Source organism: Canis lupus, chromosome 3 (assembly GCF_011100685.1).
Source record: "Canis lupus familiaris isolate Mischka breed German Shepherd chromosome 3, alternate assembly UU_Cfam_GSD_1.0, whole genome shotgun sequence".
NCBI lineage: Eukaryota > Metazoa > Chordata > Mammalia > Carnivora > Canidae > Canis > Canis lupus.
In genome coordinates, this window is record NC_049224.1 from 90,269,781 (window position 1) to 90,282,273 (window position 12,493).

General features: G+C 38.5%; 1 long non-coding RNA gene across 4 annotated transcripts in view; it reads right to left on the reverse strand.

Annotated features, from left to right (window-relative positions):
* Positions 1 to 867: 867 nt before the first annotated feature.
* The window catches only part of LOC111095406, a 39,831-nt gene continuing 28,205 nt past the window's right edge, over positions 868 to 12,493 (reverse strand). Inside the window, exons 5-7 of one of the 4 annotated variants that reach the window (XR_005356465.1) lie at positions 3,336 to 3,519; positions 2,046 to 2,223; positions 868 to 1,011 (exon numbers count right to left, since the gene is read on the reverse strand). This is a non-coding gene — a long non-coding RNA (uncharacterized LOC111095406). Of the gene's footprint in view, positions 1,012 to 1,551; positions 1,783 to 2,045; positions 2,224 to 3,335; positions 3,520 to 12,493 lie in introns of those variants that run through there. The other 3 variants (XR_005356464.1, XR_005356463.1, XR_005356466.1) reach the window with 3 other exon arrangements.

The window sequence follows — 12,493 nt, forward strand, 5'->3', positions numbered from 1 at the left end:
TAGAAGATGTGATACTTTCCTGACAATGCATTTTAAGAGGATTTTGCATAGAGGGGAAAATTACTTAGTTAATATTCTAATAGTATCCTTTTGTTATTGGTAATAGCATCCTTTTTAAAAATTATTTTTTGGACAAAGCATCTATGTACATGCAAGAATGCTAGTTTTCATTTACTTTGTCCCATGATTCAAATAACTTGATTGATTTTGCACATGTTCTGGGAATGTATAAGCAAACCATGACCCTGTATCTGCAGAAGACTGAGAAGGGGGAAAGGACTTTTAAACTAATAGTTATAAGCTACAAAACAGAAATACGTAAGCAGTTCTGGAAACATGGAGGTGACAGCGTCCAGTTTTGCTCACTTGGGAGTCCAGAGAAAGACTCATGGAAGGAGGTAAACTTTGAGTTCCTTTTGAAAGTGGAAACTTCCCAGGTTGATAAAGGGAAGTGAAGAGCATTTCGAGAAGGATAAAGAGAAGAAAATGTCACTTTATGTGAGCACTTGGGAGAAATCTTAGACCAGAAGAAAGGAGCATCTGGGAGAGTAGAGAGATGACTTTAGAAAGGTCGATAAGATTTTATGTGCTAGACTGAGGAGTTAGCTTTTAGGCTTTGGAAGTGAAGTGCCATGAAAAGATGTTAAGCACAGGGGAATAAGATCAGCTTCGTATTCCAGAATATCACTCAACTCTCCACATTCTTTAATATGTGTAAGGTATTTCCTATGTTTTTAAAGAATAAAACAGAAGTAAATCATTCACTTGATTGTTTTTTTTTTGAACACGTATTAATCAGGGCTCTCCAGTAAGAACTGAATCAACAGAATATATAGAGATACATGGAAAGAGGTTTATTATGAGGGGTTGGCTCACTCGATTCTGGAGGCCGAGCAGTTCCATGATCTGCTGCGTGCAAGCTGGAGATTTGGGAGAGCCAGCAACGCAGCTCCAGTCCCAGCCCCAGTTGGACTGGGGCCCCAGGTTAGGCATCCAGGTCTTAGTTGTGTTCTGAAGGAAGAATTGGGATAGTCAGCCTGAGACTATGTATGGAGTGTGCCAGAAAGAAAGGAAATAAACATGACACCAAGGTTTTACACAGAGTAGGCATTTGAAGGAGGGGCACTTCAAGAGGGAAGATAGCTTTGGGCAGGTTGATTTAAAGATGATCTGGGAGGGATCCCTGGGTGGCGCAGCGGTTTGGTGCCTGCCTTTGGCCCAGGGCACGATCCTGGAGATCTGGGATCGAATCCCACATTGGGCTCCCGGTGCATGGAGCCTGCTTCTCCCTCTGCCTGTGTCTCTGTGCCTCTCTCTCTCTGTGACTATCATAAATAAATAAAAATAAAATAAAGATTTAAAAAAAAAAAAAAAAAAAAGATGATCTGGGAAAAAAAAAATAAAGATGATCTAGGAGCACCTACGTGGCTCCTTTGGGAAGTGTCAGACTCTTAGTTTTGGTTCAGGTCATGATCTCAGGGTCATGAGACTGAGCCCTGCATCAGAGTCCACGCTGAGGGCAAAGTCTGCTTGAGATTGTCTCTCTCTCTCTCCCTCTGCCCCTCCTCTCTTTCTCTCTCTCTCTCTAAAATAAATACAATCAAAAAAAAAAAAAGAGGATTTATTGGAGGCCAAACATGTACATTTTTAGATGCCATCAAAAGCCTTCTTCCTTCTTCCTTCTTCCTTATTCTTAGCTGTTGCCTGCCTGTGTTGGAACATCGCTCCACTTCTGGACTTGGATGAAACAGTGTATTATATCCAATCACTTGGAGGTAGCCCCTGAGAGATCACCAAGGAGCAGAAGTCAGTCTATTTCTTCCCTAGATGTGGAAGACATTGTTCCATTTCTCTAAAATCTATCTACCTGTCTTTCTATCTATCACTTATGGTCACACATGGTCTTGGCAAGAGCTTTATGATGAATAACTTCTATTATTATCTTCAGCAAAAGACAAGATAGCTGAATTATTGAGAATCTAAATAAATTGCCAAACATCACGCAGTGCACATTAAGGCAGAACCGGGATTTGAACCGAAGATACCTGGCTCCGCGGCCCGTCTTTGTAAGAATCACCCTCTACTGCCCCAGGAGTTGTGGGTAGCACGTCTGGATACATGTCCGGCTCGGAGAATTACATTAGTCATCATCATCTCATCTCTCTAGGCCCTCACTTTTCCTGTATTGATTCAGGCCTCCGGTGGCCCACATGCCTCGAGCACCTGAGGAGGAGAATATTGGATTACGCTGGGGGTATGTAGTTGGAAAACACCTTTCAGGGAATTCTAATTCACCTTGCCCTGTTCTCTCTTCAACTCAGGGAAAATCACCGCATTAGATGGCTTCTGTGGATATCTCTCACAGGGATGGTAAAGTCATTAAATTGAAATTTGCAGGGGATTAAGTGTCAACAGTGTGCTAGATACATATCACAAACTTAAAAATGCTCAGCTGTGGGTGGCTCCATTATTATTTGAAGGTTTGCATTGCAGATATGCCTTGGCTAAAATATCTAATTTTCTTCCTTTTTTTTTATTGCAGTACAGTTAACATATGTTATATTAGTTTCAAGTGTACAACATTAGAGATTTGACAACTATATGCAATACGTCGTGCTCACGTTGATAAGCACAGTCATCGTTTGTTCCCATACAACGTTATTACAATATTATTGGCTATGTTCCCTGTGCTGTACTTTTCATCCTTGTGACTTATTTCGTAACTAGAGGTTTGTACCTATTAGTTCCCTTTAGCTATCTGTTTCACCCATTCCCCTATCCCCTCGCCTCTGGCAACCCCCAGTTTGTCCTTTGTATTCATGATTCTGTTTTTTGTTTGCTTGCCTTGTTTTTTTTTTTTTTAATATTCTCTATGTAAGTGAAATCATATAGTATTTGTCCATCTCTGTCTGACTTGTTTCATTTGGCATCTTGATTGTCACAAATGACAAAGTGTCATTTTTCCTTATGGCTGAGTAATAGTCCAAGAGACATAATGACCAAAACACCAAGGATCAAAGAGAGAATCTTAAAAGTAGCAAGAGAGAAACAAGTAGTTATATATAAAGGAAACTCCATAAGGCTATACGCTGATTTTTCATAAAGTACCTGATTTTCAATATTAAGTTTTGCTCTGCTGGCTAGGCCAGATTCTGTGACCTTCAAAAATTGCTTCCATTTTGGTTAAAAAAAAAAAAAAAAAGTCATGATTGTAGATAGCTGTTGCTTTTTTTTTTTTTTTTTTTCAACGTTTTCTCCTTCCTCTAAGGAGAGAACATTATACTTATCTTACTTTTACTTACAGAATTATGGAAGAATGGGACTAAAATCCATACCTTATGATCAACTTGTTCGTAACACTTCCTTAGGCAGTTTTCCAATGATGACAGACACAGACACGCCAAATACAAACTCTGGAATCTGAATCAAATTGCTTTTTCTCGCGGTACTCATGTTCATTTTCTCTTGATGTATCCCCTGAGACGAGCTGTCCCTATCACCCTTTCTTCAGAATGACACCTTTATGTTTAAAGTAGTGTGGAATTAATTGTTAAAGAGCAATCACCCAGAATAATTACCAGCAAATGAAAATCTATACTTTAGCTTATTTAAAATAAATTGATGGTCTTAGCTCGTACAGGACTCATCTCTGCCTTTGACCCCCGTGTGTTTTTTGTTCTCTATTATCACCGGAAATTCTGATGCTGAATGGACCTCGAGGCCTGAGACATGCCAAAGAGCAATGATCTCTGGGTAAATACTCAGCCAATCTTAGGCTTCAACAGTCTGGATGATATCTTCTCTGTCAATGAAAGATTATTTCTTCCCCTGCTCACTGAAACTGTCCATGTATTAGTTATTTGGAATTCAAGTAAAACATATACATTGTGAGTGAAAATAGCGGGCTTTGCCTCCTAGATTTATAACAACAGAAAAACCAAAGAAAAAGGCAGCATAATGCATTCTTTCATGGATAAGAAATGCAAACACACCAGAATCAGAGGTAGAGCAGAGTTTCCAAATTGACCGAGTGATCTGAATCTTAAATGGTTAAGTCCCATTTTTTTTCTTTGCCTCAGGCTCCTATCCAGCTTACAGAGAATGGGGGCTGGGGTGCTGTGGGAACCTGCAGGAACTATTTGGATAATAATAGTGACGAATACCTCATGAATGCAGGATGAGAACAGTATCAGAGTGGAAAGAACCTTAACTGGTTATTTTGTGTTGTGCTACCAGCCATCCAGAGAGAGGCGGTGAAATCTGTTATCCTTGACTCGATGTGGAGTCTTTTTCCTTAATGGTGTAGCACAGGTCAGCGCGGGAACTACTAATATTTTCCTGCACATCACGTTATGTTCTGAAAGTTGCCTCATTAAGTTTATATCAAATCAGGAATGGGAATGCAGTTAGAAAGCCAGTGTTGTGACTATGAAATGACAATATTTCATTTTTATCACTTTGGCCTCATAATCACTGAAAAGCAATTCTTTCCCCAGAGATGAGATTTTTTTTTTTTTTTTCATCAACCATATATATCCTAGAGGGACCAGTACACTAGAACCTTGTGTGTAAGCATGAGTAGGAATCATCCAAGGAACAATGCCTAGGTCATTCTTCTAGGCAGAAGCTGCTGAGTCCCTTCAAAGAAATGATCTCTCCACCCGTGGCCACCAGGACAGGCTTTTAAGGCTGTTTCCAACTGGTCTCCCTGCCTCCAGGCTGCCCTTATCTAGAATAATCTACTTGGTGTGAAAATATGACTCTCACTTGCCAGTTCTCACTCAGTTCTTCTGATCTGTAAAAATGAGGGTAATACTTGCACCTCGCTTGCAGAGTTTGTCAGTGGTACACTTAGCATCCTTGATAACCAGAGTGAACCATTTCACTCTGATAACCAGAGTGAACCATTTCATGACCATATTATTATAAAATTATTTTCAGTCATAGCCATAAAATAAAAAATGTAATAATAATAATGGCTAGAAAAGGAACACAGTGATAGTTGTCTTTTGTTGAACTTTGGATACTTATGCCAGCAAAACTGAACACTAAAAAAATGAAATAAATAGCAAATTAATAGATTCGCAATTTAATTATATATTTTATAAATACATATTTTTGATAAAATAGAAACAATTTTTGATTAAAGAGAAATAGTTTTGGTGTGACCAATCGAATAACAAATAAGATTAAGAAATTTTAATTCTAAAAATGTTATTCAAATCAGTAAAATATATATTTTTTGAAGATTTTATTTATTTATTTGACAGAGAGAGAGAGAGAAGGCACAAGCAGGAGGAGTTAGCAACAGAGGGAGGGGGAGAAGCAGACTTCCCCTGAACAGGAAGCCAGATGTGGGGCTCAATCCCAGGATCCTGAGATCATTACCTAAGATTAAGGCAGATGATTAACTGACTGAGGCACAAAGATGCCCCAAATCAGTAAAATATTTTATGTGTGAACTAAAGCTAGCACCTACCAGACAAAAATTATATTTTGCGTTTTGCATTGTTCAATTATTCTCAATTTGCAATTAAATAACTCTTCAAATGATGGTATAAAATGACATAATGAAAGCCAGTCAAGATCACAGCAACCAGTAATTATAGGATTTAAAATAATAAATTATATTTTTTAGGAAAGAGTATTTTATCACACTGATATTATTCATGATTTTTAACTCATGGTGGTAATCATACTCTGTTCTATCATTGTTTTTAAATGCTCTATACACAATGCATCTCTTTATTGTCTATATCAAGAGGCAGACTCACCCCAGTGTCTTGCCTATTTTATATTGTCGATGGGGATTCTGGAAGGGTTAAAATGAACTAACATCTAAAGTACTTGGAAGAGGACCTTACATATGGTAAATGCCCAAAATATTACTAAAATTAAATACTAATGATACCTCCTTATATTTACTATATAAAGACAAAGTCTAATCTTATTGGCATATTTAAGACCATCCACAATCTGGTCACACAGTTTTTTCTTTTCACCTAAAAGAGTGAAGTAAAAACTTTAGTGGCACAAAAATTTTACTCTTCATTCTTCACTCATCATCAGATTTCCTGCTAATTTTTTGATAAGCCCTCTCCCTTTCTTACCTCTAGAAACTTCATTCTTCAAGGGACACCTTAGTTGCTGATTCTTCTGATACTTCCTTACCTTTTTCAATTCTACTGTTCAGAAGATTCACCATCCATCCATCTGTCCATCTATGATCCATCCATCCATCCATCCATCCATCCTTCTATCATTCATTGACTCATCCATCCATCCACCCATCCATCTGTTTGTTCATGCATTTGTCCATCCATCCATCCATCCATCCATCCATCCATCCATCCATCTGTCCATCCATTTTTCCTCAACATCTATTATCAGAATGCTTGCAATATTCACAACAATCTTCTAGCAATGAATAGTAAATAGAGAACAATTGCTGGCTTATATCGATTTAAAGTCTGCTGGAGAAAAGAGAAAAGTAGCAATTGTAACTCACTATTTTTAGTGTTATCCTTAGACAGCAAGAATCGAGTGCTATCAGAGCACTTTGGGTGGAAGGGAAGGAAGTAAGGGGGAAATTTAAACAGTATGGAGAGGTCAAACAATGTTTCCTGGAGAATATCAGCAGCATTCAAACCGAAATCTAGAATGAAACTTATCTAATAGAAAAGAGCAATAAAATGACAAGAGTGGAGAGAATGTCTCAGCACAAAATGTATCAGGAATTATGGCGTGAAGGGATAAAATACAAAGGGAGTTAAAAGTTGCACATTTTTTGTAGGATAGAAAAACTCATGAACGAACCCTGGAGAGGTAATCTAAGGTCAGATCATTCAAAACCTTATCAAATCTCTGTTCAGAGGTTTGGTAAAGACTAAGAGTGGTGAGGAGACACTGAAGGGTTTGAAGCAGAGAAGCTATTTGATTTGGGGTCTTAAATATTTTTATATTTAAGTATAGATTTTGTATTGGGGAGGGGAAAATATTCAGAGAAGGAAAAGTGTTTTGGCTGTTGTAGGGATATGATCGTGAGATGATGGTGACTCTCCTAAAATAGGGCAATGGGGATGGATTCTCAAGATTGAAGAAGTACAATTGGAAGGATAGGGTAACTGGACACTGGTGACTAGAGACAGAAAGGCATCAAAAATGGTTTCTTAGGTGGCCTTCAAGTTAGATGATAGCACATTACTAAGAGGGATGAATCCAGAAGAGATGGCGCCAGTCACCAAAATTGGGCCTTTTGCTGGAGAGCATATTGCTGGGGATTCTACATCACCTGTGGAAGGATGATGAGCCCCAAGAAAACGTCATCTTGAATTCACCTGTCAAGACACAGCAGTGGGAATGAGCGCTCAACGAGCATGTGAAGGCTGAAGAGAGAAGCTGGCCGGGAACACACCAAAAATTTCGTAGCGAAGTTCCAGGAAAGACAAAAGAGCAGGAGCCAGCAAAGAGGTACAAGGAAACCTGGAGGAGAATGGTGTTGGGGAAGCTTCTTTGACATATAATATTTATTATAGCTCTGTATGAATTTATTTCTCTCCTTCACAAGAATTCAATTTCTTGAGTATCAGAATCATGCCTTCGTATGCCTTGATTCTAGCACCGTATCCAGGGCTCAGGACATGTGCTCACCGTACCCAGCACATGTCTATTGGATGGGAAAAAATAGTGTTGAACAATAGAGGGGATTTTCTTCTCTGTTATTTTTCTGAAGCAGCAAAGCATTTACAAAATCAGGCCTGGTGCATTCGGATAGAGCCAGTGCTGTCTGGTGAAGGGAGTAGATGTGTCATCTTCCTTGCAATAGTTTACATGCATGTAAATGATCTAAACTTGAATAACCTTGAGCTTGGGTTAAGAGCTTTTAAAAAAGGTGGCAAGTTTCAAACAGCAGAAGAAAAGCAGTCTGTGGAAGAAATAGTGTCAGTCATAATGAGCCAGTGTAGATTCCAAGACATTCTGATCAAATTAAAGAAAACATGTCAAATAAGTTGGAAACCACAGGCCATGGGGAAAACGTTGTAATAGCAATCTTGCCAGAAAGAGGCTGTCCAATCAGTTTAGGCAGGAGATATGTGCCAGGATGGAATGATTTATGTGGAAAATTTGAAAACTTGATCCACACCCTATTGAAATTAGTGGATCATGGGAATAATATGGGGTTATTATGTCCAAAGTCAAAGGGCTTGATTTAGTATTCTCAATAGAATATCAAACAGGTAGTGAAGGAGAAGAGAATATTCCTCCCAGAAAAAGCAACCTAAAGGCCAAAATTTCTCATAAAAGTGGAATGTGCCCAGAAATTAGTGAGGCTGATACCTAATTTATAGGCAGTTGAGTGTAATGGAAAAAGGACGCATTTTGAAACTGGGGTTCAAATCCCGTTATAGTCAAATTAAATGATATGACCTTACATAAGTTAATTAATCTCTTGGAGTCTCATATTTCTTATTTGTAAAATTAACATAATAGTTCCCAACCTGTTAGGCAGTTTGAAGGATTAAGTGATAAAAGTAAGTGCATTTGTAGTGCCAGGATACTGGTGCTCAGTAGAACCTGATATTTCTCATTTATGATCATAACTCCCCAAAGGTACTCCGCAGCCTCAGAGGTAAGTGGAGACAACAGTACTAGTTTTCTGTTTTTTCTAGTCATTACTTATTTTAAAAAGGTATATTTTTCCCAATGATTCAAAAAGGCAAATGAACTTTATTTAACCCTGTAATTTTATTCTATGGCATAGAAGAAGGTTGACGGTTGTTAGAGTCAACATATATGATTCTGTAGCTTTGTACTGTTCTTCCTTAACACATATGCATGTGTGCACACGCACACGCACAGAAGGACAACAACAAAACATATATTTATGATCTCTCTCTCTCTCTCTCTCTATCTATCTATCTATCTATATATATATATATATATATGTACTATGTGCCTTAATTAAGCAAAGGTTATTCCTGGAAATGTAGGCAGAGCATTGATGTTACTCAGACAACATGAGGGAGACTCAGAGGTTACAGGGTAAGTCCTAGGAAACTGAAAAAAAAATTGTTGCCAGTTATTTTTACCATCCTCACAGAAAGTGAGAGAACCCCAGGGGTCTCCAAGATATTAAACTCAACTTAATTACTGCCAAAGTTATGGCACAGCTAGAGTACCACTTAATTAATATGGAATAAAAAGAAAATACGCAAATGAGCAGAAATAAGCAGTGTTAGTGGAGAACTCATTTAATTCTTCCTATAATTCTTACACCAGGATGAGGAAACATAGCAAGGAAGTCGTGCATTTGTACTGTGCATGTAAAGTGAATTGAACAGACTTTCCACGAAAATTGTCTCAGTTGGGTTTGACATTGATGAAACTTCAGAATCACCTCAGCCTTTTGAGATGTGATGCTGAGAGTCGCTAAACTAATGAAACTTCCTTGTATTTTAGAAAATGAGATAAAAAGAATATCCAACTTGCTTCCCCAGATTGTGATATTATCTCTGGCTAAAGAACAAGAAGGTGAACGTGTCTATCTTTCTTTTGTCTAGAATTTTTAAGCCTCATATGCAATGCTGAGTATGGACGTTATATCTCAAATAATTCATGAGCCACAATGCCACGTGTATTTGAGAGGATATAAAGATAATCATGGAGTTTTGAAGGTAGGAAGATTAGAAGCTGTAAACAAAAAGGGAATCCATAATCAAAGTAAGAGTCATAATATTTGTGGAGATTTGTGGTTGATTATACTGAGAATATTACAAATATTTAATAACAAATGCAGCGCTGAACCGGACGCCAGACTTTACTCTGGGAGTTGAGTCTCGGAGAATGAATGGTTATTTGCTAGAACATAGTGTGGAGACCTAGAGAGGTATCAGAATGAAGGGATGGGGTTGATCGGAGTGGCTAAAAGACGTAGGAACATTTGAATGTTGTAACAACTGGTCCTATATGCTATGGTTGGTCGCCAACCTTGCATATACTTTCCTCAGTGTTCACAAGAAAGGAAGCTGGAGTGTTGATTGATTCTGATGTATGTATGGAATTTGATGTGGAATCTGTACATAGCCCTCAAATCTAGGAGGATGTTATTTCTTCCCTCATTGGAATCCAAAAATCTCCACTTATCAGCCTAGGATGCTGGCCTGGTAGTAAGCCCTCTACCCCTGAGTCACTAATGGAAACCATCCCGAGGAGAAATCAGAACACCCAGAAAAACCACACATGTGTGTGGAACCTGAAATCATTCGTGCAGTGTGAAAACCTCAAGCCTGGAAACTAATCTAAAATTGGCCTGAAAATCCTACAGAAATCCCCGTAGGGACTTTGCAGAGGCAAATAAAAAAGCACTTCTTGAGAATATCTCCAGAAGCTGAGAAAAAAATGGGATTCTTATGGGGGGAACTTCCACTGAATGAAATAACAGACAAAATAACTATGCACCCAAGAAAACCCACAACCAGAGATTGTCATCTGATTCTGGATGGGAACTAAAGATGATAGCAGAAATAAAGCTATGGGCACTCTGAAAGGAAATTTAAAATAAGTACATTAGGATTACAAAACAACATAAGACCATAATTTATACTCCTAAAGTGAGAACGGTATACAATTTTATGTATTTTTTATTTTGTTTTAAAGATTTTATTTACTTATTCTCGAGAGACACAGAGAGAGAGGCAGAGACACAGGCAGAGGGAGAAGCAGGCTCCCTGCGGGGAGCCCTATGTGGGACTCGATTCTAGGACCCTGGGGTCATGACCTAAGCCGAAGGCAGACGCTCAACCACTGAGCCTCTCATGCTTACCAATGATATATATATATATTTTTAAAAAGAACTTGATACTCTTTTGTAAAAGAACTAAAGGGATATTCTAGGAAAATAAATGTAAATAAAAGAAAAATATCATAGGCAAAAATTGTACTAATGTAGTAGTGGTTAGATTTTTTTAATTTTTTAATTTTTAATTTTTTTGTAAATTTATTTTTTATTGGTGTTCAATTTGCCAACATATAGAATAACACCCAGTGCTCATCCCATCAAGTGACCCTCTCAGTGCCCGTCACCCAGTCACCCCCACCCCCCGCCCACCTCCCCTTCCACCACCCTAGTTCGTTTCCCAGAGTTAAGAGTCTTTCATGGTCTGTCTCCCTTTCTGATGTTTCCCACTCATTTTTTCTCCTTTCCCTTTTATTCCCTCTCACTATTTTTTATATTCCCCAAATGAATGAGACCATATAATGTTTGTCCTTCTCCGACTGACTTACTTCACTCAGCATAATCCCCTCCAGTTCCATCCACGTCGAAGCAAATGGTGGGTATTTGTCATTTCTAATGGCTGAGGAATATCCCACTGTATACATAGACCACAGCTTCTTTATCCATCATCTTTCGATGGACACCGAGGCTCCTTCCACAGTGTGGCTATTGTGGACATTGCTGCTAGAAACATCGGGGTGCGGGTGTCCCGGCCTTTCACTGCATCTGTATTTTTGGGGTAAATCCCCAGCAGTGCCGTTGCTGGATCATAGGGCAGGTCTATTTTTAACTCTTTGAGGAACCTCCACACAGTTTTCCAGAGTGGCTGCACCAGGTCCCATTCCCACCAACAGTGTAAGAGGGTTCCCCTTTTCTCTGCATCCTCTCCAACATTTGTGGTTTCCTGCCTTGTTAATTTTCCCCATTCTCACTGGTGTGAGGTGGGATCTCATTGTGGTTTGGATTTGTATTTCCCTGATGACAAGTGATGCGGAGCATTTTCTCATGTGCGTGTTGGTCATGTCTATGTCTTCGTCTGTGAGATTTCTCTTCATGTCTTTTGCCCATTTCATGACTGGATTGTTTGTTTCTTTGCTGTTGAGTTTAATAAGTTCTTTATAGATCTTGGAAACTAGCCCTTTATCTGATAGGTTATTTGCAAATATCTTCTCCCATTCTGTAGGTTGTCTTTTAGTTTTGTTGACTGTTTCTTTGGCTGTGCAAAAGCTTCTTATCTTGATGAAGTCCCAATGTATATAAGCATATATTAATACACGCACAAAAAACAATCCCAAGTAAATGTCATGCTAAATGATGAAACACTGGACACAATCCCTTCCAAGCCCAGAAAAATACAATAATGATGAAGCCCACCATGACCAGAATTAATTCTATTCTATTTGAATATGAGCATAATAATTCTACTCTAATATGAAAGTGAACTACGATGGGAAAACTCCAGTTACAAATGGAGACTGACTATATGTGTATTTACATCTCTCCTACCGTCTCTCTCTGAATTTCCATTAAGGGATTATGAAGAGAATAGATTCAGGAGCAATAAGAATGATGGGCCTTGTTGGACGGAAGGAATCTCTCATCCTTACCTCTTTCAGTCAGATATTGTAGAACAATGATACTTTCCAGTAGATGTGAAGTCAACAGAATTTTCAAAACCCCATTTCCCTTACTTAAAAAAAGTCCATAACCCATCTTAGT